The 24,124-nt window shown below is 48.4% G+C and overlaps 1 long non-coding RNA gene across 1 annotated transcript; it reads right to left on the bottom strand.

The window, feature by feature from the left end:
- Positions 1-17,372: 17,372 nt before the first annotated feature.
- On the bottom strand, positions 17,373-17,986 carry LOC145720830 (uncharacterized). The gene is made up of 2 exons (XR_014144039.1): positions 17,826-17,986; positions 17,373-17,495 (listed from the first exon to the last, which is right to left on the bottom strand). It is a non-coding gene; the product is annotated as an uncharacterized LOC145720830 (long non-coding RNA).
- Between the last annotated feature and the right edge of the window lie 6,138 nt (positions 17,987-24,124).

Below are 24,124 nucleotides of genomic sequence, written 5' to 3' on the forward strand. Positions count from 1 at the left end.
TGCTGATGTACTTACCCCCAGCACCTCAGACTTGTGACTGTATTTGGAGGTAGGACCTTCAAAGAGGCAATTAAGGTAAACTGAGGTTGTTAGTGTGAGCCTGATCCAATATGACCGTGTCCTAATAGGAAGAGATTAGGACACAGACACGCACAGAGGGACGACCACGTGAAGACCCAGGGAGGAGACAGCCATCTACAAGCCCCGGAGAGAGACCTCAGAAGGACCCCACCCTGCCCATACCTGGACCTCAGACTTCCTCTACCAAAACTGCGAGAAATAAATTCATGTTGTTTAAGCCCCTTCCAGCCTACGGTCCTTGGCTATGGTGGCCCAGCAAACTAATGCATTAATGGTGTGTGTGGCCATATTTTATCTGATTGGTGTGATTCAACAGTATACTTATGCAAGTTTTATACCTTAATGTTCCCTAGGCTCACATTAACAACAAGCTTTGGATACAAGCTTTGTTGTCACCTCAGGAGCTTTGATTATGACCTGAAGAACTGAACTCCTTGGCCAAAGTGCCCAGGCAGGTGCAACCTCCTTCCTATAAGGGAGTGGGGGCTTCCTTACATTTTCTATGGCCCCTCCTATCAACCTCAGCAAGAGTCCACTCGTAGCAAAAGTAAGAGAACCTGCAGCGGGCTCTTCAGAGACACGCGGGCTAAAAATCCTTACTCACTTGCTGCAACCCGAGAAAGTATGCAGGTTTATTAGTATGCTAGGGCCACCATAGTAAAGAACTGCAGACCGGGTGCCTTAATCAACAGAAACCTATCGTCTCACAGTCTGGAGGCCAGAGGTTCAAGATGGAGCTGTCGCAGGGCTCTGCCTTCTGAGGCTGTGAGACAGGGTCTCCTCCAGGCTTCTCCTGTGGGGTCTGCGGTTTGCTGGACATCTCTGGTGCTCTTTGCCTTGTAGACGCACCACCCTGATCTCTGCCTCTGTTTTCACACAGCATCTCCCTGTGTATCTGTGTCCCAACGTCCCCTGTTTATGAGGACCCCAGTCTTACTGGGTCAGTGGCACACCCTACTCCAGTATGATCTCATCTTCACTAATTACATCTGCAGCAACACAATTTCCAAATAAAGTCCTTCTAAGGCACTGGGGTTAGGGCTTTGGCATATGGATCTGGAGGGAACACTCCAACCCCTAACAGTAAGTAATCCTATAAAATAAAGTAGCATAATTTTATCCTTACCTGGCATAAACCCCTTTGCTCTAAGGAAGTGACTATTTACAAGCCAGAAGACATCCTACGGTCATTAAAACAAGAAACAGCCCTCCTGTCTTTTGAGCATATAACCAGTTCTGCGGTTAGTGACCATTCTTGCAGGAACGATTGTTCTGGGAATGATGTGTGGAGAATTACAAGCAGAAAATAGTTCTTTTTTAAAAGAACACACATTGGTGGGGCACTTGGGTGGCTCAGATGGTTAAGCGTCTGCCTTCAGCTCAGGTCATGATCCCAGGGTCCTGGGATCGAGCCCCACATCTGGCTCCTGGCTCGGCGAGGAGCCTGCTTCTCCCTCTCCCTCTGCCTCTCTCCCTGCTCATGCTTTCTCTCTCTCTCTCTCTGTATCTCTGTGTCTCAAATGAATAAATAAAATCTTAAAAAAAAATAAAAGAACACACATTGGGAACATGTCTTCCTCATCAAGCCTCTGAAAGCCAATCAGGGAAATGTCTGAGTTGCTCCATCACCATGAAGTGCGCTGGGGCTCCGAACGGAAGCCACTGAAGGCCGGGGGGCGGGGAGGGGGCGCTGGGTTCTCCCCACTGTCTCTGGGGCCGCTGTACTGGGGGCCGGGTTCTCCCCACTGTCTCTGGGGCTGCTGTACTGGGGGGGCGGGGTTCTCCCCACTGTCTCTGGGGCCCTCTACAGGGGGGCATGGGGTTCTCCCCACTGTCTCTGGGGCCGCTGTACTGGGGGGGCGGGGTTCTCCCCACTGTCTCTGGGGCCCTCTACAGGGGGGCACAGGGTTCTCTCCACTGTCTCTGGGGCGGCTGTGCCTGGTGTGTGGCTGCCTCGCAGGCTTCAGGCTACAGCTCCGCAGGAGGCTCACTCCTGCATCAACAACACACTTCTGTGCAATCTTACAAGGGACCCATCTGAATATTAAAGTTCTTTTTGATTTTTCTAAGTATATTTGCAAAACAAGTTTTGCTCAACCCAGTAAATGCAAAATGTCAGAAGCTATCATTCAAAATCTTGAAAATGTAGACCTACCATTTCAGGTAAAAGATAAAATGGTAAGGGGTCAAGTGAGAAGGCAGTTAATTGAAAACAGAGGCTAATTCAAGCATCTTTTGTGATAAGAACCCATACAAAATTGTCATCCTACCCTGATAACATAGTATGAGCATATAATGTGCAGGGTAATAAAATTATTCTGTACAGAATTTCAAGATAAATATTTGCTGAATTATTAAATTGCTTCACTCCCAGGAAGGATTGACTGAGTCATTAGCAATTCCTGTGCGACAGCAAGTTTAGATAATCTACATTCTTTCACTTCTTGATGGGACATATTCCTCATTAATGCAAACAAGGATGACAGTCCATATTAGAATTCTTTTGAACTTTTATGTAAAAATATGACTTACATTGCTTTGTAGAGACTGAAGCTTATTTTTCTTTATACCAGGCCTATTAAAGTTTGGTTTCCTTTCTTTTCCTTTTGCTTTTTAATTCAAAAAATCTTTAAATTTACTTTCCTTTACTGGAGGAAAGAGGTAGGGAATTGGTAACCTGAATGTGTGTCAAGCAAAATGAGAATACCCCAACCTAAAATAATCAGAAAAGTTTAAGATAAGTGTGCAGAGGACATTCAGTTTCAACTCAAAGATGTGGAGAGATGGGATGAGTGTTGCCCTCACGCTCCCAGGCAGGGAAAGTGGAACAAATGGGAAACTCGTGACTGCTCTTGAACCTTTCAGAGAACTGAGGTTACAGGACAAACAACTAACCTGGACTCCGAAGAGAGACTGATATCTGTATGAAGAAGCCGAGACTTGAGCATTTGCTTGCCTGGGGCAGAGATGCTGTTGGATGCCCTATGAGCCACTGCTATGGACCGAATGGTGTCCCCCAAATTCATATGCTGAAGCCCTAAGCTCAACATGATGGCTTTTGGAGATGAAGGCCTTTGGGAGGTAATGTGGCTTGGTGAGGTCGTGAGGAGGGCGTCCTCATGGTGGTGTGAGTGCCCTTCCCAGAAGAGACACGAGAGAGCTTGTTCGCTCTTTCCACCCTGGGAGGACATGGTGACAAGGCAGCCCTTTGCAAGGCAGGGAGAGAGCCCTCACCAGAACCCAGCCATGCCAACACCTGGACCTCAGACTTTCAGCCTCTAGAACCGTGATTTTCAGCAGATAAAAAGTATGATCTGTCACTGAAGAAATTATGCCCAGTCTCTACCCCAAATGATATCAAGCATTTACTGAACATTTTAATGAATGAGATGGCTGGAATAGAAGGATTTTGTTTTCTAGTATCATCAAGAATAGCTCATGGAATGTCACCTCCAGAGTTCACTTCATGGGGCAGCTGCAGTTGAGGCAGATTTCTGGGGCTGGGTAACCCTAGAACTCCATTCAATCTCAAACATTCGGCAACCCAGTGGAAGATCTGGTTACCGTAATCCCAGATTTGAAGCTTCCTGCCTCAGATAGCATGATGAGGTCTTAGGACATGGAAAACACTGGAGGCTGGTGATGACCATCCATGAGGAATCTGGAATCAATGTACGTCCAAGTTCCCCGTTAACGGAATTTCAAGATTAAATTCTTCTCTCACCATTATCTGTGGGCCTGAAGTATTATAGAGCTAGTTATCATTTCAGACTTCCAATGGATGCTATTTTTATATTTAATATTCATAGGTCTACATTGTTTTGGCCTACTTAGCATTATTTCAGACTCACAAGCCTTGGAATGAAACTGATGGAAGGAAGCACTGAGCCCTGACAAGATGCTCAGGCAATGTTTCTACTTTTCCCTTTTAGCACAGTCTACAGAATTGCAGAGCTGAAATATTAACATTGGTTTTTTTTTAAGATTTTATTTATTTATTTGACAGAGAGCGACACAACGAGAGAGGGAACACAAGCAGGGGGAGTGGGAGAGGGAGAAGCAGGCTTCCCGCCGAGCAGGGAGCCCGACGCGGGGCTCGATCCCAGGACCCTGGGACCATGACCTGAGCCGGAGGCAGACGCTCAACGACTGAGCCACCCAGGCGCCCCAAAATATTAACATTGTTAAAGCACTTCCTGCCTTGCTAAAAAGTAGTGAAAGTTCTCAGTGACTCCAAACCCACATTTAGCACCTTTGGGTGCAAATAGGAAGTGCTTGGCAAATCGCTAATTTTTGACAGTGTAACTAAGTGCTAGGACAATGCACAGGAGGAAAGAAGGAATATGTGATTCATCCAATAGAAAAAGACCCCAGGATACTAAATGTAAGACCCTGATTCGCCATACATGCAAAGTCGTCCTTAATCAAAAGATGATCAGGTTGTGCTTGAGGCAGACACCAGATTTATACCTGAAAATCATTTGATACTACTCTGCCTTGTGCTGAAGTCACCCCTAAGTGATTTCCATCCGATGAGGTGTTATCATGCTTCATATTTCCAGCATTGGTGGCATCACCACGTCCTGTGCAAGGACCGCAGACTCCCAAAATCAGAGTGTGCCGTCACTGGGTCTCAGTATTGTCGCTGTGTCTGTGTCTTGCAGACTGGCCGTGATCTGGCAGAAAGTGTGGACACTTCCCTCTCAGTCATTCCCCGTGGGATACAGGAGCTGAGATTTATACATGTAGTTCTTTGGGGAAAAGTCGGGAATTACTTCAGTCAGTTAATTACTGAAAATCTACTCTTCGTTGAACATCTGCCAGTCTTTGCGCGCTCTGCTCCGCATCCCTGGCCTCACTGTCACGTCACACTGACGCTGTCTCCGGAGGTATTACCATGACCCTGGTCTCAGTGGAGGTGACTTAGAAAGTTGATGTAAGTTAATCGGATTCACGGAGCTAGTCACTCAACTTTTTTGAGCCTCGGTTTCCCCTTCTGATAAGAATTTGTCCAAGACTAACTACTTTGGAGGATTGTCATAAAGATTGTGTAAAATCGTGTATGATGACCCTTCCCATAGTAACTGGCAAACATGAAGTGTTGAATAAAAGGTGTTCAAGAAGCCAGAATGTTTTATTAACTAGAAAATACCATGGCCCTGTACAGGACACATAAAGAGAACTCAAGTATACGTGAAGATGGTGGAGGAAAGTGTTTTAAGGCCACTGAAGTTTTTAATTACACTCCTAGGGAGATTGAGAACTTGCTTTCACAATGCTTCTGACAGCAAGAAACAAAAGTGCTTTTTATCCCTCTGAACCTATAGCACTCTGTGTAAGGGAATGATGTCTGAGAGCAAATGCTAAACGAGGTAAGAAATCATTACGAGTGCCCAGATGGAGAATCGTGGGAATAGGCCAAAAGCTTGTCAAAACTTCAACATGGTTTTAAAAAATCACAAAAATCATTTAACCACACGATTTTTTAAATAAATTCTGACAATTTCCTTAAATAAGGGCTGTGTCTACAACAGACCTGATTTAAAATATATTTTATGCATTCAATTGTCTAAAATCAACTTCATTCTGCACAGACTACCATATTTTTTCATAGCAAATTATCATAGATAACATTCTTATACGAGCCCACCCATAATATGTTATTTAAGAAATACTGATGCTCCCCCCAGAGTTTTATCGTCTGTGTCACTCAGTTCACAGAGGCACACATTCTAATTTAGGGAAGAAAGCAAGAGCCTAGACTCTGTTTATTCTTTCCACATATTCCTCTCTCAAGTATTTATAACCATTAGAAAGAAACAAACTTTATATTTGCACATCGACAACCAGGCAGGACAAATGGGAAGAAATATTTGTCACAGTTCTCCAGATACCCTAAATAGACTCCAAAAAGAAAAGAGCTTCTCTAAATACAGCCAAATGACAAATTAACCTACAACTCATCTGAGAAAAGGGTATCCGTTCTCACTTTCTCAACACTTCGGATGAACAGAGAGTAGCTGAGCTTCTGCACAAAAAGGCTTGGGTCTCCTTCGATGGGGTAACACCCACGTTCCTCCTGCCAGAGACGGTTCACCTGCCCGCGACAGTTCTGCCCGAAGCGGGGTGCTCAGAGATGCCACCGAGTGCGCATGCGTCTCTGGCAGGTGCAGCCGCTCACCCTGGGGAGGGGTCTGAGTCAGAGCGGTAAGGGGGTTCTGCGCCCCGCGCGCGGCCGTGCCTTCAGGTGTGAGCGTTCTCTGCGCGTGGGAGCCAGAAAGGAGAGAAGGCGGCGCTGTATTACCCGGGAACTTGTGCTCTCCTTATGAAAGGTATGCAAATAACACAATTACATGCGTCCAATATAATAACCAACAGGAAGATAGGAGTCCTGAGAGCTCTAACTGAGAAAACCCAGTTTGGGGCGAGGGTGGGTCTGGAACACCCCAGCGGAGCTCAAACCCCAGTCTATATGGACCTTCTTCCTCCCGCCAGTGTCCCTCAGACCCCCGTGTATACGGACCGCCGCCCAGCCTGCCACCCTCAGACCCCTGTCTTTACGGACCCTCCCCACGGCCCTCGGACCCTCGTCCATACGGCACCCCCCCATGGCCCTCCGAACACAGTCTATATGGACCCCCCTGAGGCCCTCGGGCCCCATTTATATGCCCCCCCAGCCCTCAGACCCCCATCTATCTGAACCACCCTGTGGCCCTCAGATTCCACCCCCATCTATATGGGCACCCCCTTCCCCGCAGCCCTCAGACCCCATCTATACGGACTCCCCCACATGGCCCTTGAGCCACTGTCTATATAGACCGCCTGTGGCCCTCATATTCCCATCTATAGGACACCCCCACCCCCTGCGGCCTTCCTGCCCCCCTCTATAAGCTCTGCCTTCTTAGGTCAGCGTGGTTTTCTTAATCCTTTTTTCTCTATTTCTTTTTCTTACGTCGCATTTGTTGCCACTGCTGTCATTTCTGTGAACTATTTGAATGATCTTATCCCATAGACATTAAAGTTATGAAAGCAATTTTCTGATTGAAAATTCACTGAAAATTTTTATTCAGAAAGAAAATATTATGTTAGAAAGAAATTAAACCTGACGTGGTAACTCAAGAGAGTGGTTGGGGGTATATGTTAAAACCTTCACAACAGGCATCCTCAAACGTCAGCAATTCCCCCTTCTCTCAGAACTTTACTCAAAGAAGTGAGCAGAGACTCACACTACAGAGTTTTAAATAAGCTTATTCAAATGCTGTTTGTCACAGCGAACAGCGGGAGCCCGCATGAAGGTCAGCTGCTGCGGCGAAATGAAATCACTGATCCTTGTACCATGGCTCGGCAGCCAGGAAACCCCGCACGGCGGGTTACACGTGAAGACATGAAAATGTGCTGAAAGCATATTGTTTGGTGCAAAAGCAGATAATAAATACCTTCCGATAGATGAGGAGGGGGAGGGCAAAGAAGACGTGTGATAGCAATGATACTTCCAGGTACCGGGATCGAAACCAGGTGTGGGCATTTCTGCGGATCTGGATTTCTTAATTTGTAGACAGTGAGCGTGTATTGCTCGGGGGGGGGGAAAGTTTCACTTAAAAGAAAACAATTAATTAGTTTACAAAATAAGAACAAAATGAAACAACAAAAACAACAACACAGAAATGTCCATTGCACAAACTGTTGATTTGCCCTATTCCTCTGACCTTGTACATCTCCTTCCTCATTTTCTCTGAAATACGCTAGTGTCCTCACGCCGCGGCCTTCCTGCCCAGTCCCACAGAAGTCCACAGGCTCCTGGGAACTGTCAAATCTCAGGACAAAGCGATTTCCTCTCTCGGCCGTCCCCCCGCCCCACGCCTACATGAATTTTGAAGGACTGAACTTGGAACCCCGAGAAGCGCTCCAGGCCCTGCCCTGGCCCACGGTGGTGTGTGCGGGGGTGTCTTTCCCACCCCAAGAAGCAAGGGAGCTGGGCCACAGCCGTCTCCCTGGCTTGGCCTCCACTGGCCCCATGGCTCCCAAGGTGAGGGCTGAACTTACTAGCTTCTCCCAGGTCAGACTCACCAATGACAGGATGGTTCCCCACTCACTGAGGCCATATGGTTGGAGGTTCAAAGCCTGACCAGCTGAGGCTCCTAAAACCCTATGACAGGAGCGCTATAAACATGAACTCGCTCTCACGCCAGCTTCCTCCTCCCTGCAGCCCTCTGTCCATCGCCTCGCCTGTAGCTTTGCTAAGAACTCTGCAAGGATAAAGAACCAACCAGAAGGCAGATGGCTGGCTAAGGGAATTCAGTGAATTTCCCGTTCCCGCTGAGGAGATCTATCCCAATGAGCCCCTTCTGGTGGCTTCTCTGCTGCCTGAGATGCACGGGTGTTGGACAGAGCCCCCAAAAGTTGTGCGTCCCTCAGCAGTAAGGACACTCCAGCCACGTCCACCAGGAGCACCAACCATCGACTCTCCAGCAAAGCAAAATCAAAGGAGTCATGAGCAACCTAGACAGAGGCGGACAGCCAGGAATGAATAGAAAGAACGAAGGATGGGAAGCGGTCATAAGGAAGAAAGGCAAGAAAAGTAAGCACAGAGAATAAAGAAGCCTGCGTTTCCTGGCTCTCCTCACTACTGTTTTTGAAATCTAGCTATCGTTTTGAAAGTGGAGCGGGAGGGAATTTATATTTATTCCCCCAAATGCCAGATGCGTTTTCTGTCATTCTCCCATTTAACCCCACACCACCACTTCCCAGATGGGAGACTGAGGCTCCAGAAGCCAAACAGCCAAAAGCAATCAAGCTGCACCGGGAGCCAGGGTTGGGTGTCGGGCCAGAAGCCCACATCCTCCCACGGGGTCACCCTGAGCTGCCACACACTGGCAAATAGCTCTCATGTCTGTGTGTCCATGGGAAGGCATGTGGAGGAACGAGGCGCAGGGGGTCTGTGAGATGATCTTGGGATCCCTCAGCTCGTTCCCATGGGTGTCGTTGGTCTCCGCTGTTGGCGTTCACACCATGGACAGCACACACCTGTCTTCATACACCGCAAGCTGAGAAACGTGGTCCCAGTTCACCTCCTTTCTAGTACACTATCAACACGCTTAAAAAGAAATTTCAGGTCCTTCCTCGAAATAGCAATTGGTGACCTAAAGTTTGTTCCTCACTCATCCAACTCATACTGATTGAGATTTACTCTTGGCGGGCAATGCCGGGCCACCCTTCTTAGGGTGTCACCTTCCCTCAGGCATTTCGGTATGGAATTTACTAACAAATTGACTGTGTCAGATCGTTTTAAATGATTAAGGTAAGTATTGCTACTGTTTTGTTTTCAAGGATGGCTGGAGAATTTGATAGTCGGCATAGGACACGTTCTGCATATTTCCACGTAATTCCCTCAATAGACAATATTATGGGTAACATTCAGCTCCATGTTGACGGCCATCAGTCAGCCCAAATTCAAATTCAAATGTGTAAAAATTCCACTTTCTGGCATCTCTGGTCTCTGCTATTCCGTTTTTCTGTGAAGGTAGAAATCTTGGATTTTCCTGGCCTTCCAACACTGGATTTTAGAAACCCCTGAGGCTGACAGTTATGATGTGGGGTCCGTTTGTGAAACACAGGGCCGTAGGCGTCTATTACTTTGTTCCTCAGTAATGAGATGTATTTGAAGATGTGGAGAGTCCAGCCATGGATGCTTGTAGGTGTCTTAGCTGGTCCCGCCTAATGAGCTAAAGAAGCAACTCAAAGAAATGGAGACTGGCTGAAGCCCCGAAGCCACGTAAGATGAGGGGACTTGAGTAGTCCCCAACCTGCCCACCAACACCTCATCCACAATGGCAGAAAAGGAAAGCCCATTTTATGAAGAGAATGTGGGCAAAGAGCAGCAAGGGGGAAAGGACCAAACAGACAAGTTTTCTCCTTCCCTTCCGAGCGCGCCACCTCTTCTCTGGCTTCCCGATAGCTCATCCTCCTAGATCCGGTCAGCGATCAGCTCGTCATGGCTATGAGGTTGGCTAGACGGGGTCTCTCCCCACTGTCTACACACAGAAAATATCCATCAGAATCTTCTCCCTGAAACCACACTCATCACTCTTCTTCAAGAGATATTCCTGAGTTCCCACCATTGTCGAAAAGCCCAACTTTCAAGATCCTCCATAATCTAGTTTCACTGGGCTATCACCCTCTTTTTCCAGGCAGCTTTCAGATTTATCTCAGCCAAGAGGGTTTCTTTGGTGGGCTTCACTGGAAATCCCATGTGTGAGGATGGGATTCTATTTAAAAGGCCCTCCAAACTGTAGCCTCAGGACAGAACCAGAGTTCTGTAATATAGTCAGCAATGTTCTGGTTCAGTTCTGGTGCTGCCCATGAGATCTAAATCCCATGACACTGGCTGGTGTTGCTTCTGTGAAATTTATCCGAAGCCTAAGCTTCAGTGAATTTTGGACAGAAAGAAGTCATGTTATAGCAAATACTTGAGAGCAAAGTGTCAAGAGTCTGGAAAGTCATGGTTTAAGGTCTTCAGTTTTGTTTGGTTGAATCATAATATTTGTCCTATGAACAAAGCCCTGTGCCTTCTTATTTGGTGCTCAAACAATCCCTGTGAAGCTGCTAGAATGGACACATTAGTCCTTATTTTGCAATTCGGAGATGGAGTCTCTGAGTTTCTCAGTCTTCTGACCAGTAGGAGATAGAACTCAGGTATGTGTTCCAGATACAGCACAGATATGGGAAAGAGGAGGTGAAGGCCCAGCTCTCTAAGATACACCTCCAACCCCTATTGCCATTTTAAGCATGCAGAGACTCCAGGAGAGACTATTTAAAAGAGTTTGAGGGGCACCTCAGTCAGTTAAGCTCAGTCAGTTAAGCGTCTGATTCTTGATCTCAACTCCGGTCTTGATCTCAGGGTCATCAGTTCAAGCCCCACGTTGGGCTCCATGCTGGGCGTGGAGCCTGCTTTAAAAAAAAAAAAAAAAAAGTTTGAATTGACTACTTTTGTACAATATTTGCCACATAGTCTCATCCTCATCCCCATCCCCAGATGAATATCTGTTACTTTGGCTATTCTGCAACCACTCAAGTTTCTTCTAATAATAATATTTTAATTTTTTTCTGGATAATAACCCCCTTTTTTTTAATCTCAATCTATGGAATTTCCAGTAGAGTTGACCTTAACCCCAGATCACTGGGGTAACAGAGCTTGTAACTCATTCCTGCCCGATGGGCTCATTGCCTTCCCCTGGTCATAGCGATGAGTTCATAGACTGCCATGACCCACACAGAGCAAATGAGATTTTACTGGGACTGTGGAGAGAAGGGCACTCTCTTTTCTCTGTGGGGTTGAATGTTGGTGGAGCTGGTGGCAGTCATTTGCCTGCCATCCCATGAAGTCTGAAAATGAAGCTGACCCTGGGGAGAGCAGAGCCAAGGGAGGTGAGAACCTGCATCCCAATGCCATGATTCGGGCCCCTAATCTAGCCAGACCTGAAGTTGGCTTTACGCATAAACTCTTGCACTGTGGGACACAATCATCTCCCTTTCCTTTAATGTAGATCATTTTGTGTTTTCAGTCGCTCGCCAATTTTGATACAGATATTTTGTAAGGAAGTAAAGCAATCACCGAAGACAGTCATGCTCATCAACCACAGACCCCTGGATCATGGCACGGTGACACCACACCCAACAGAGCCAACACCTCAGCCCATCCCACCCCCAGCCACCCCAAATTGGTCCTGCCAGAGAGTCCCTTATGCAAAACTCCCCACGAGATTCTAAATACCACCGGAATCTATGCCTTTATTAAACCATGATGCACATAATCCGGTTTCATGTTTAGTTCTGAAAGAACATATGATCGCCTAAAGATTAAAGTCCCAAAAATGCTTATTTGGAAAGAGGCAGAAACCAAAAAGTGGGATCTTAAGAATAAAATGGGAGACAAAATGGTAACAACTGAAAAGCCCGTAGAGAACATTCCAGAGTCAATCCAACTCTCGGGAGAAAGCGACTGACAGGTAATGTTTACAGTGCGGCTGTTTATCATTCTGTCTCTTGAGCTGTTGTTTATGGTACAGTTCTGTCTCGGTTTCAGGCACATAACAAATGAGAGCAGTTGATACATCTTGAATATGTGTGGATTAGTTACGAGGCAATCCTGACGAAGGCTGAAGGCTTTAATTAAATGAGCAATTAGCTTTGGGCATGGATGTTTATACAAAAAGAAAATAAGTTAATTAATTTGGATAATTATTTGCCACTGTGAACATTAGCCTACCCTGGGCTTTGCACGGCTCCAGAGGTATTGTGTGCTCTCGGTTAAAGACCGGAGAAATGGCAGGGTCAGGAGCTGTTCCAACGGGCAAGCAGCCCTGGTTCATCGTTCCTAATTAGGAGAGCCTCCGCCCGCGTGCCAACACCCTCACCGCCCCCCACGCTTCACCCACGTGGACACCTGACGTCCCACCTGCAGGCTCGCCTACCTTCTCTACTGTCAGAATCACGGCTGCACCCCCTCCCAAGCTGTCTTACTGCCTCACAGGCTGAATCCACGCGTAAGGAGGTAAGGGAGAAAGAACAGGGTGGATTTATTTACCAAAAGTAAAGTAGCGTTGGGGATGAGGGGACACCAGAGTCTCTCTCCCAAAGATATCCCTTATAGTGTGATCATGTTGACTAGTTTTCAATTTTGCCACTTCTTAAAGCAAAGTAATTAATATGAACTTGTTGTCTCCAATATTTATAGATCAGAGCTTTTGGAGTCATCGTTTTAAAATACATCTACATTCTTCCAATCTATAACTTAGAAGGTTTAAAAAAAAAAAAAAGCACAGGAGTGAAAACTGCAAAAGCAGTTTTGGACTAGACATTTCGTCCTATGCACAATCACACGTGCTCACATAATCACCTTTATACTACAGTTTCCCGGAAAGTAATGCTCTTTGCCTAGCAGAGGCCACAGTGAGCTAATGCAGGACTCAAGGCTGATGGCCTTATGGTAGCTCTTTCAGCCACCGAAAGAATGAAGGAGAAGAAATGAGAATGAGTAGATGGGTAGGTTAGAGGCACAATGTATGAACTGGAAGATCCCAGTACTCTGTCTGGGTAGCGTGCTGTTAGACAAATCGTCAGTATTTAGTATTACTCAAATAATATAAACAGAAATATATAAAAGGGTATGAGAAAATGTTCCCAAAGAAATATAAAGTAAAACAAAAAAGTAGGGCGCCTGGGTGGCTCAGTTGGTTAAGCGACTGCCTTCGGCTCAGGTCATGATCCTGGAGTCCCGGGATCGAGTCCCACGTCGGGCTCCCTGCTCAGCAGGGGGTCTGCTTCTCCCTCTGCCCTCTTCCCTCTCATGCTCTCTGTCTCTCATTCTCTCTCTCTCAAATAAATAAATAAAATCTTTGAAAAAAAAAAAAAAGTAAAGGGTGCCTCGGCAGCTCAGTCGGTGAAGCATCTGACTTCAGCTCAGGTCATGAACTCGGGGTCCTGGGATTGAGCCCCACATTGGGGCTCCCTGTTCAGCGGGCAGTCTGCTTCTCCCTCTGCCCCTGCCCCTCCCCCCTGCTTTCTCTCTCTCTCTCTCTCTCTGAAATAAACAAATAAAATCTTTTTAAAAAATAACATTTTTAAATAGTATTAATTGTTCACTTGCTATCAATCAATATATGATTTTCCCTTACATTGATGGTCAGCCTACAGATTTACCCAAAACTTCTCAAATGGAAATATAATTTGATCGGTTAATCTCCCCTCTTGGAATCCATTCTACAGAATAGCTGTTAAATACAGCAAAGTATTTAAAGAACAAAAATGTTCATTACAGATTTACAATAACCATTTAACCTTTTAAAATGAAGATTAAGAGGAACGCATATTAATGTAGAAACGTGCGCACAAAATAACTTCAGGGGATTCTGTAAGCAGGATTTAGCGGGAGCAGAATAATGTTGAACAGGCAAACAGATTCGTACAAGAAGACTCCAACAAAATACAGCACAGTACTGATGATCGCGTCTGTCAGCGGCAGGACCGTGGCTCGTTCCCCCTTTTCTAATTGTCAAATGTCTAACACTACATTTGTATCACTTTTACGGAAATATTTTTAAATTTAGGGTTTTGGGCTTTGCTTGCATGGATGATCGCGAGAGCCGCCCAAATGCCCTCGGCTGCCCTCGGGGTCCTCCTGCCTTGGCCATCTTCTGTGTCCCAGAAGGGGACCACTAGTTAACCCAGAGAACATCAGGTAACTCCTGAATTAGCTAAGAACATGCCACATCTCCGCTGCTGACCCCCCCAGTCTCCACTCCTCTTGGGCTAATATGGAAGGTCCACAGTTGTCTCCAGCTACCCTTCCTCGAGTCCCCACAGCCTACGGAGCTTGTGATCACAGGCCTCCCGCCCTGGTGATGCTAGCCAGCCCGTATGCACCATTGGCCCCACGTCCCTTACTCCTTACTCGTTTCATCCTCCCAACCCCGTGAGGCGTTCTTACTCTTCTGGTCCCACACACGGGAACCAAACCTCAGAGCTGCTGGGGACAGCCCTCTCCTAAGTGGCAGACCACGGACACGGTGGAGGGCCTCTGATTCCAAACCACCACGGTTCCAAGAGTGTGCTGTATACGTTTACTTCCACGTTTGGCATCCATTGCTTCCCTCTCCAGGAATGCCCTTCAACGACCTTCACTATGCAGCATGCCTCTGCCTGTTCTTCCAGGTCCAGCTCCAACGGCCCTGAATACCTGTGTGCTATCTTTCCAGGTCACCCCAGACGAGAGGAGTGCTCCTCCTTCCCGACTCCACAGCCTGTGGATTTTCAATCTATTTTGTCACTCCCTTTGGCCACATTTCAAGGGAAGTTCTTTACTTATTGTTCCCTCCCGTGAGTGTGAGAGGTGGGGACGATTTCCTATTCATGTTTAGCACCCATTAGAGCTTGGCATATAGATGACATTCAATAGATATTTGTTGGATTGATTAATTAATTAATTAGATGCTGGTGCAGCTGCTCACTTAGCATTGCCTGCCTCTGCAAACACACAACCTACCCACCAGGGCAGGAATGCAGCAACGTACACATGAAAGCCATTTAAAGCAATTTTTCTCGGTGCTTATTAATATTGACAATTCTACAAGCCTACATAATTAAATACTTTCCTTCTTCCAAAGGTCAAAATGAGACCCAGGGTGAAGATTAGTAATGACCACCATGGCTATAAAGGAGTTTTCCGTATTACAGGATGAGATGCATTATTTGTGCCTGAAGGAAGGGAGCTCCTTGATTCACTGATGGCTTCCCAGGAGAAGGCTCAGGAGGGAAACCGTCCAGTCTCCTTTAGATTTCAGGTGCTCTGCGGAGAGAAGGCGCTCCTCTAGTCCAGGGCAGGTGGGCTTATCTGAGAGTGAAAACAAACCCAGGATACCGAAGCAGGCAGGCAGATCTGCGGGGAGAATGGCCATCCTGCAAGAGCGGGGCTGGTTAAGGCAAAGGTGGACATCTGGGGAGAGAGCTCGTGACTCTGCCCAGCTTCGACTCTGGCATCAACAACACAGCCGGGCGGGAACGTCCTGAGGGAGGGATCACAGGTCGCTGGACCCTCAAAACTGTGCAGGCATTCCAGGTCCACAAAGAAGGGAATCACTTGACAGGAACCAGAGAAAAGCTCTGTCCGGGTCTGGGAAAATCCCATTGGAAATTCTCTACAAGAAACTACTTGTTTATTCCTTTGTCTACAAAACAGAGTAAAAATGGATTAACTGCTTTTTAACAAAGGACGTCATTCCCCCGGAGACCGTAGGCCAATGGGTGCCTTTCCTGCAGAGACCATAAGCCCAGGCACCGGCGCGGAGGTGTTGGGTGAGATGGAGGAGAGACCCTCCTCACGACCCTCGTTTCACAGCCTTGGAGTCTTGTTACTGAGGGCTGATGTAGAAGCTAAGAAGAAGGAACTTCTCCTGGGCCTCTAATGTTTAACGGAGACCCTAGGACACTACATGAGTTCAAATTCTCTCTTTTATGCTCCAGAGTCAGATGCTAGGGTGTAATCACTCTGTCACTCTAGAGCACGGGACCGTATCCCCAGCACCGCCATCTTCTTTCTCAAACCCAACCGGTGAACCAACTGCATGCCTCCCTGACCTGTCACCCAAGCGTGGCTGGTCCCCACTTCCCTATTCCCATCCTGGGATCCCTGCCATTGAGTTCAGGCTGTTTCGATTCATGTTAAAAGGAACTTTATTAACTGACTGTGAGCTGGTCAAGCATACCGTTTGCAGGCAGTTTGGAAAACAAAATGGTGTGCTGGCTGGTGTTTGCAGGAGCCGTGGGATGCTTTCTCCTTCAAAGCAGTTGTCCTCAAACCTTGCCTTTTGGGAGAAAGTTGCTTTAATTGTAAATACAGATTGGTTGTACATAGTGTGTATGTCTATGTGGATGATTCAAACAGGAAAATAAAAACTTTATAATGTATGCTTATTTTAAAAGTTCATATTTTAAAAAATCACTGCAAATTTGGACTCTGTTGCACGGGGAAGCCCCAGGTGAGCACCTCAGGACGCTTGTCCCCACAGAGCTCAGCATGGGCACAGGGCCCATCCCTGGTGGTTACTATGGGCAGAGCCTCTTGCTATCCTTTGCCAAAGCTTATTTTTCTCTTGTTTCCTAAAACATAGACAATAAATACAGCAATTCATGAATGGCATTTTAGGATACACTTAACATGCTCTTTGACTTCTGGTCTTACAGAGAGAGAGAGAGGTGTCTGCCAAATTCTGGCACTTGAAAAGAAAATGAGAGTAGTACTTGTGTCTGGGAGTGAGAGAAACTGGGATTAGCCTAAAAGAAGGGAACTTTCTGGAATAACAGTGGTAATGTTCTATGCCTTAATAAAGATTGGTAACATAGATGTATAACCCTAGTTAATGATACATACATTGAAGTATTTGGGGGAAGTACAAAAAAATCTAAGTTGAATTAATGGATGGAGATGATAATAGGTGGATGATAGATGGGAGAGAGGGAGGGAGGGAGAGGGGGGGCAGAGGGGAGGGAAGGAAGGAGCGGGAAGGGGAGGGTGGGGGAGGGAAGGAGGGACAGAGGAGACAGATGGATGACAAATCATGTATAGTCTAATGTCAGTGGTAGAATTTAGGACAAGCGTTGACTGAAACTCGATGTTGCCTTATGCCTGAAATTTTTACAATGAAATATTGGAAGAATTATCCTATTTCGTCGTCAGTATGAGACTTGAATGTCAATATGAGCTTCCTCTTCACACAAAAGCTCCCGTCCGTCACACCCAAAATAAAATGCATTTATTGCCTAAGACACAGTATTAAGTACATTTACGGAGCCTAGGGATGCGTTGGTCTCCAAGAATCCTCCGGGTGAGCGGAGACAAGATGTAAATCCGCACTTCATCTCTGTAAAAACAAACAGCAAAGCTTGGGCTTGGAGCCTCAAGTCTCCAACAGCCTCTTTCTGGAGTGCCCGAACCCCCTGAACCCCCTCAGGGGAACAGGCTGGGTTTACTTAGCCACTTAGAGAAAAGTCCACTGGGAATAACTAGCCCCAGGGTTTCTCCAACAAATCTCATCCCACTCTGCTTGACTCGCTCCAAGATACGTGCTGAAGGCATGAGCCTGAGTCATGCAGTTGGCCGCATCACACAACCCAGTGCCTCCCCCACTTTGCACCCTTTTCTGTACACTGGCCACTGAGGCTTTTCCCTGGCCAGTCACCCAGTAGATCACCTCCAGCCCACCTTCCTTCCACCCCATCTTCTCTTATCAGCCACCCTGTCGCCAGGAAGATGCGAGCGATGAGTCATTCCCACTCGGGTCTCCTGCAGGAACCTCCTTCTCCAGCCTCATGCCTAAAATGGCTTCTGGTTAATGAAAGATGAAAGAGCTCCATCTAGCTGTTCAGGAAACAGCAAGTGCACTCAACAGCGCGGGCAGGAAGCGAATCCGCCTGTTCCCAGGCTCCTCCCTTTGCAGACAGTTATCTGTGCAAAACAAAACCCTCAACCCCTTTCTTAAAACTTCTGCCACCTGCAATAGGTCAATACGAACTCAAGGTGTTTTAGATCGAAACCTGATAACTGTCCAGAACTTCTTCGGGTCAGCCCACATTTTAATTGTATTTATTCTCTTCCTCCTCCCCCCCAAGTAGATTTTTAACATGAATATTTGGCATGCTCTACAAAATCTGCTAGGAAAAACAGATGCAAAGTCTGCAAATATTTGAGTGCAATTATACTAATTCCCGGTGACTATGGAAGGAGGAAGTCAACACCACTTTGCAAGAGGATGTCAGAAGCGCTGGGGCTGGTCGGGGCCGTCACTGTCCACAGCTCGTCAGGCCCCTCTGGCTGTGGTCAGCCAGGCAGGGGGAGTCCCTGCCCACGAGCTCCAGAAGCCATGGAATGAATCACGGGGTGCGTGTCGGAGGATGCGCGGGCACCGGGCCCCAAAGGCGCGTCCCAGGACGCCCTGCCCTGGCCGTCGGGGGCCTCAGGGCAGCTCCGGTCAGGGTGCCATGGTCAGGGAGGGCTTCTCTGAGTTCTCCGTGGCTGCAGAGGCTGCGCCGAGGGAGAGGCCGTCAGCCCCCTGGCCCCAGCATCCGGGCTACTGTGCTGGAGGAAAGCGGGCACAGTGGCCTGAATCAGGCCAGTTTGGAAAAAGTTGAGTTGAGTCATTTGACATGAGGCTCTTGGCCTGAATCGCAAGTATCTGGGCTGTGCTGTGTCTGGAAACGGTGTGGAGCAAGGACACACACACACCCTGGCATGGACACTACATGTCGTCCCTGAAGGAGGAAAGTTGCTGGAGAACCAAGCGGAAAGGCCTGTGAAGAGAAGGCTATTTTAGAAGAGGCGCCCCAGGGTTCTAAGAACCGGACAGACCCCTCCCAGCGCGAGGAGCCGAGGCCCCCGCCCGGCGCCCAGCTAGCTGTCCACCCGAGGGAGGTCGGGGCACATCAGGTCGCCCGGGCTGTGGGCAGCACACAGTCGCTCGGCTGCATTTCAGGGCTTCCCACGCACAGGGCTGGCAGGCGGCAGGGTGGGACCCCACGGCTGCGGGGAGTCCTACCACAGCAGGGGAGGTCCCGGCGGGGGCAGGAAAGCCAATGCAGGGAACACTAGGCCCAGTGAAATAAAGTCCATTCGTTGTCATCAGAAAAACAGATGGAATTTTACTTTACTGACACAATGATCCCAACTGAACACTGGTGTTTCCCCCAAAAATGCGGGCCTTCCAGCAACGTCAGGTGCTTATTTCGGTGCATGCGATCCCAGGCGGGCAGCATGTGGGAGGGACCGTGGCTGGACGGTCCCTGTAAACATGTTCTCGGCACGGACCCAGCACCCTGCTGCGTAGCTCAAGTCTGAGCGCTGGGCGGAGGCAGAGCCTGGGGACAGCACCGGCGACTGGACCAGCTCGCTGTCAGCGACCGATCGAGGGTCCCAACCCCGAATGCGGTGTGAGCACATCCAGAGGCAGGGAGCTCTGGGAGCCGGAGGGATGGGACACCCTGTCCCGGGCGGGGGAAGTGGAGGCATCCACACCCCGGGTCCCGAGAGTCACTGGCCCAGAAATTCTCCTGCAAGCTCGGGTCCGATGCCCCAGATCTCAGCAGTGTCTGTTTCCCCTAAAGAAGGGATGCTGACGCTGCATGGAGCACTGGGTGTTATGCACAAACAATGAATCATGGAACACTTCATCTAGAACTAATGATGTAATGTATGGGGATTAACATAAGAATAAATTAAAAAAAAAAAAAGGGATGCTGACGGACCCACAGCAGCCATTGAAATGACCCAAATAATCAGAGAAAGTATCATTGTACAGGGAGAATCAACGTGGCTTGGTTTCAGTGTTGGTATAAAATAGGCTCCTTCCAAATTCCCCAGATATGAGTCGGCCTCTGTGTGTACCATGAACCACTACAAGGAAAACACACATTGATGTCCTTTTGCAGAACATTCCAAGGAAATAAAATCAGATAAGCCCTCGAGGGATCTCGGGCCTGGGCTCTGCGGTTGCTGTTGGATATGAAGAGAGTGGAGAATGCCCTCTTAGCTGCCATTGGCACAAGGAACCGGCAGCCTTGTAGATCGGTCAGGTCCAGGAACAAGAGTCAGTGCTGGGCACCACCAAGTTCCCAGTGCTTGCCTAAAAAGAAGAGGGGGCCACTGGAGGAGAGAAGCCGTGTGAATCCTAGAGAAGAAGTAGAGAAGGTGGTCCAGAAGGATTAAAGAATGAGGGCTTTGTTTCGGTCTCGCAAGCAAAGAGCCCCAAAGCCCATGAACTGAAGCCATGAGGCCCCATGTGGTGTCCAAAGACAGAGGTGGAGGAGAAAGGGGCCCCTCCGCAGGGAGGTGTGTGTGCCCACCGGGCAGGGGTGCTCTGCTGGAGGGCCTCACAGCCGGGAGGAGAACGGGCTTCCCAGAAGAATAAGCCCCCACTCCCCCCGCTCGACTCACAGGTCCCATCCTGCAAAGTTTAAACCCACTTACATCCTCCTTTCTCACAGGCATGACACAACATTTGATTTCAGAGTCGAAGTTTGCATTTGCAGTAAGCTATGACTCCCACGTCAACATGCTTTCAAAATAGCTGCAAGTCCCACGTGGGCAAGAACTATGTGCTCAAAAATGATAACAAGGAGGTCCGGGCTGTCCGGTTCCCTGCACGCTCGGCGCTCACAGCCGCTGTGCAACTCTCTTACCTACTTGACATAATAAATAATGTTGGTCCATGCACATCATTCCTATGAAAGTACGACAGAGCAGTTTACCAAGCAGTTATAAGCTGTACCTGCACGTACAAATTGGAGGATTAAAGCATCATCTCTGTGTTCCTTCCAGCATCCGTAAAATCTCAGAAGCATATCATAACCACCAAAGTGTTCTCTGCTATCATAATAATTCACTAGGTTATTAGCAGGCTCGTGCTCTCTGCAAATGTGCAGCAAAACGCAGAATGTCAGTGCCCCACAGAACACGGTCTTCTGAGTTTCGTCAGAGAATCAATAACAAGAAAGTGTCCTTTCTTTATATATCTGCCGCAGAGAAGTAGGGCTCCGGGGATATAACTCAAAAATTCCACTCATTTCCTATCCAGGACCGAGAGAACTTTGTTTGTTTGAACACAAAGGCGGGGTGGGTGGGTGAGTGTGTGTGTGTGTGTGTGTGTGTGTGTGTGTGTGTGTGAGAGAGAGAGAGAGAGAGAGAGAGAGAGAGAGAGAGAAAGAGATTCTACTGTCAGTAAGAGTCACAGAAGAACCCATCCCGTGTCTGGAGAACATTCTACAAACATAAGTCTGCCATTTTCATGAGCATGCCCTCTGCCCATTTGAAAAGCCCCATGGTCATCCCAAAGAGGACGCTTTCTTAATGTGACAACTTAAGACTGACAAAGTGATTGTGGCCTGAAATAACTCATCCCAGGAATGTGGGGGCACAGAAATCCCAGGTGAAGAACGAAAGAGTGTGTGACCTCCAGTCCATTCCAAAGGCCTTTCGACAGGTCAACTTGGCTAGGCCATGGTGCCCAGATATTTGGCCAAAGATGGATGTGAATGTATTTTTTACATGAGATTAGCGTGTAAATCACTACACTTCTAGATTCTCCTCCATAATGTGGGTGGGCCTCATCTAATCAGTTGAATGCTTAAAAAAAAAAAATAAGACTGAGCTTTCATGAGGAAGGAAGAGGGACTTCTGGCCACGGACAGCCTTCCCATCTGAACTGTGACAGTGGCCCTTCCTTGGCTCTGCAGATCGGCAGCTCAGCCTGCAGATCTTACACTCCCAGCCCACGCAAGCGCGTGAGCCAGTGCCTCAAAATCTCTCTCTCTCTCTCTGTCTCCCTCTCCCTCCCTCTCCACATATATGCCAAAAATCTGTGGCTTCTCACTCTCTCTGGGGCCAATAGTGTCTTTCGCCTGTGGCAGCCATGCCTCTCAGCCTTGGGGGTGGATCCCCGGGAGGGTTTGCAGGTCCCAGCAGCTGTGGCTCATGCCCTGTAGGAATGGGACCAGCTCATGCTGCATGCCAGTGTGATTTAGACCCTCTTCCCTCACCGCACTCTCTCGTCCTGTGCCATCAGCCAGCTTCCGGGAGAGGGAGGCTGCCCACGGAGTCGAGGCAGGCTGCCCACGGAGTCGAGGCAGGCCCAGCTCATCTGCTGGTGTCAGGCGTGAGGAGCGCCGGGACCCAGTCCATCTCCAGGTGCTTAGAGAGGCACGGTCCCCAGGGGCGTCCTGCGGGCACGTCGCTCCCACAGCTTCCACCACACAAGCATACATGGGGTTTTCTAAGAGGAAGGCCAGCACAGACGTTGGGAGGCACCGTAATGCTGGCCGATACAGACTGAGAGCTGCCCACCGGCCGGGCGCGTCTCCGCGGGCTTTACATCAGCTCAGGGCGTCTTCCAGACAGACCCTGAGGCACATATGTCCTAGGAGCCCCAGTCCGCACACGGGGAAAGCATGGCACAGAGCAGTTAAGTAACGTCCCCAAGTCGCAAGCAATAAGTGGTGAAACCAGAAGTCCGGGGGCCCCACTCTCCACCCCCAGACCAAGAGGAGGTGACATTGGAGACCCAAGCAGGTGTGGAAAACAGGGCTGCTTGTCACTGTCTGTGCTAAAGGAAAGTGGGAGCCCGTTCCTAGGAATGCGTATGGTGATGGAGAAACAGGAAACGGCCCATCCCAGAGCCAGCCGCCAGAACCAGGGACCAAAGAGGCTGCCCCTCACGCCGGGCTGACGTCCCAGCTCCCCCGCTATTACCCCTCTGAGCTTCCTCTGAATATCAAGGATAGTAATTGCCCCTTCACCTGGCTACTGGATGGATTACGTTTGAAAAGAGGATGGTTCCAGGGAAAGTGGGTACTTGGGATTGTGCTGGGAACAAAATACAATCGTGGTTACGATGCATGTGACATGCAGTCACCGGTGGACACACGGCACATCCCTTGGCTGAGTCTCAGAGCCACACTAGGAATCCGAGCAGGACTGGGGCTAGCGAGAGGAGGGGGCGGCGTCCAGGACAGGCAGCTCTGGGGTCAGCACCGGAGAGGGAGTGCTCGCTCCCTAGACCTCTCTGTTCTGTGCCTGGACAGAGCCAGGCTGCAGGGAGGCTTTGGCGGACGGGGCGGGGGGAAGGCACCTAGAGGGAGGAACACTCTGTAGACAGAACACACGGGGGGACGCAGGACCCGGGCCTGGTCCAAGGATCTGGACAACTCCCCCCGATTACAAACCAGTCATGCCTCAAAGCAGAATTTTTGGCTTAATCATTGGCGTGGTTATCTGCACTACCCTAATAAGTCAGCCAACCATTCAGCTTCATGCCACAACATTAATGGGTTGACTTGACCTATGAGTTGATCTATGGATATAATAAACAGAGTATCTTAACTAGACATAGGAACATCCTTTGAGATTTGGATTCGGGTATTAGAAGCTGGCACACTGGGTAACTTGCTAACACTGACAAATCTTACACACTCACGTGGAGAAAACCTCTTAAAATCCAGGGATGAGTACAAAACAGACTGTCACCTAGCACGCACAGTAGACAATATTTTCAGCCGCCATCAGTTAAGTGCCAGGACGAAATCGTGGGTTTAAGCAGGGGCCCTCTCTGCCACGCTCTACATTTTCCCCACTGCACTTTGCACAGCCCGAAGTTGCTTTAAAACACAAGCAAGTTTTTACTACCAGGAAAATTTTACCAAGCTTTAGTTAAAAGAGAGTTGAAGTGTCTGAGGTAAATGAGGTCGTACAGCGGAATAATTAATAGATCCTCAAATGAGAATAGCCCTGCCAATCTGGCCATAATGGGTTCTACCGTAATCACCCTGGACGTGCTCCACGGCACACGGGATGACTCAAGAGCTCCCTGCTGGCAGCACCTAGACGAGGTGGTCTCCCTGCCACAAAGACTCTATGAAGCATTATGTCTGGTCTAGCCAAGGGGAGGACATGGCTTTCCTCGTTTTCGAGCAAATCAATATCTTTGGGTCTCTGACATGGTCAGAG

Source organism: Leptonychotes weddellii, chromosome 3 (genome assembly GCF_054177405.1).
Source record: "Leptonychotes weddellii isolate Sample4059 chromosome 3, ASM5417740v2, whole genome shotgun sequence".
Classification (NCBI taxonomy): Eukaryota; Metazoa; Chordata; class Mammalia; order Carnivora; family Phocidae; genus Leptonychotes; species Leptonychotes weddellii.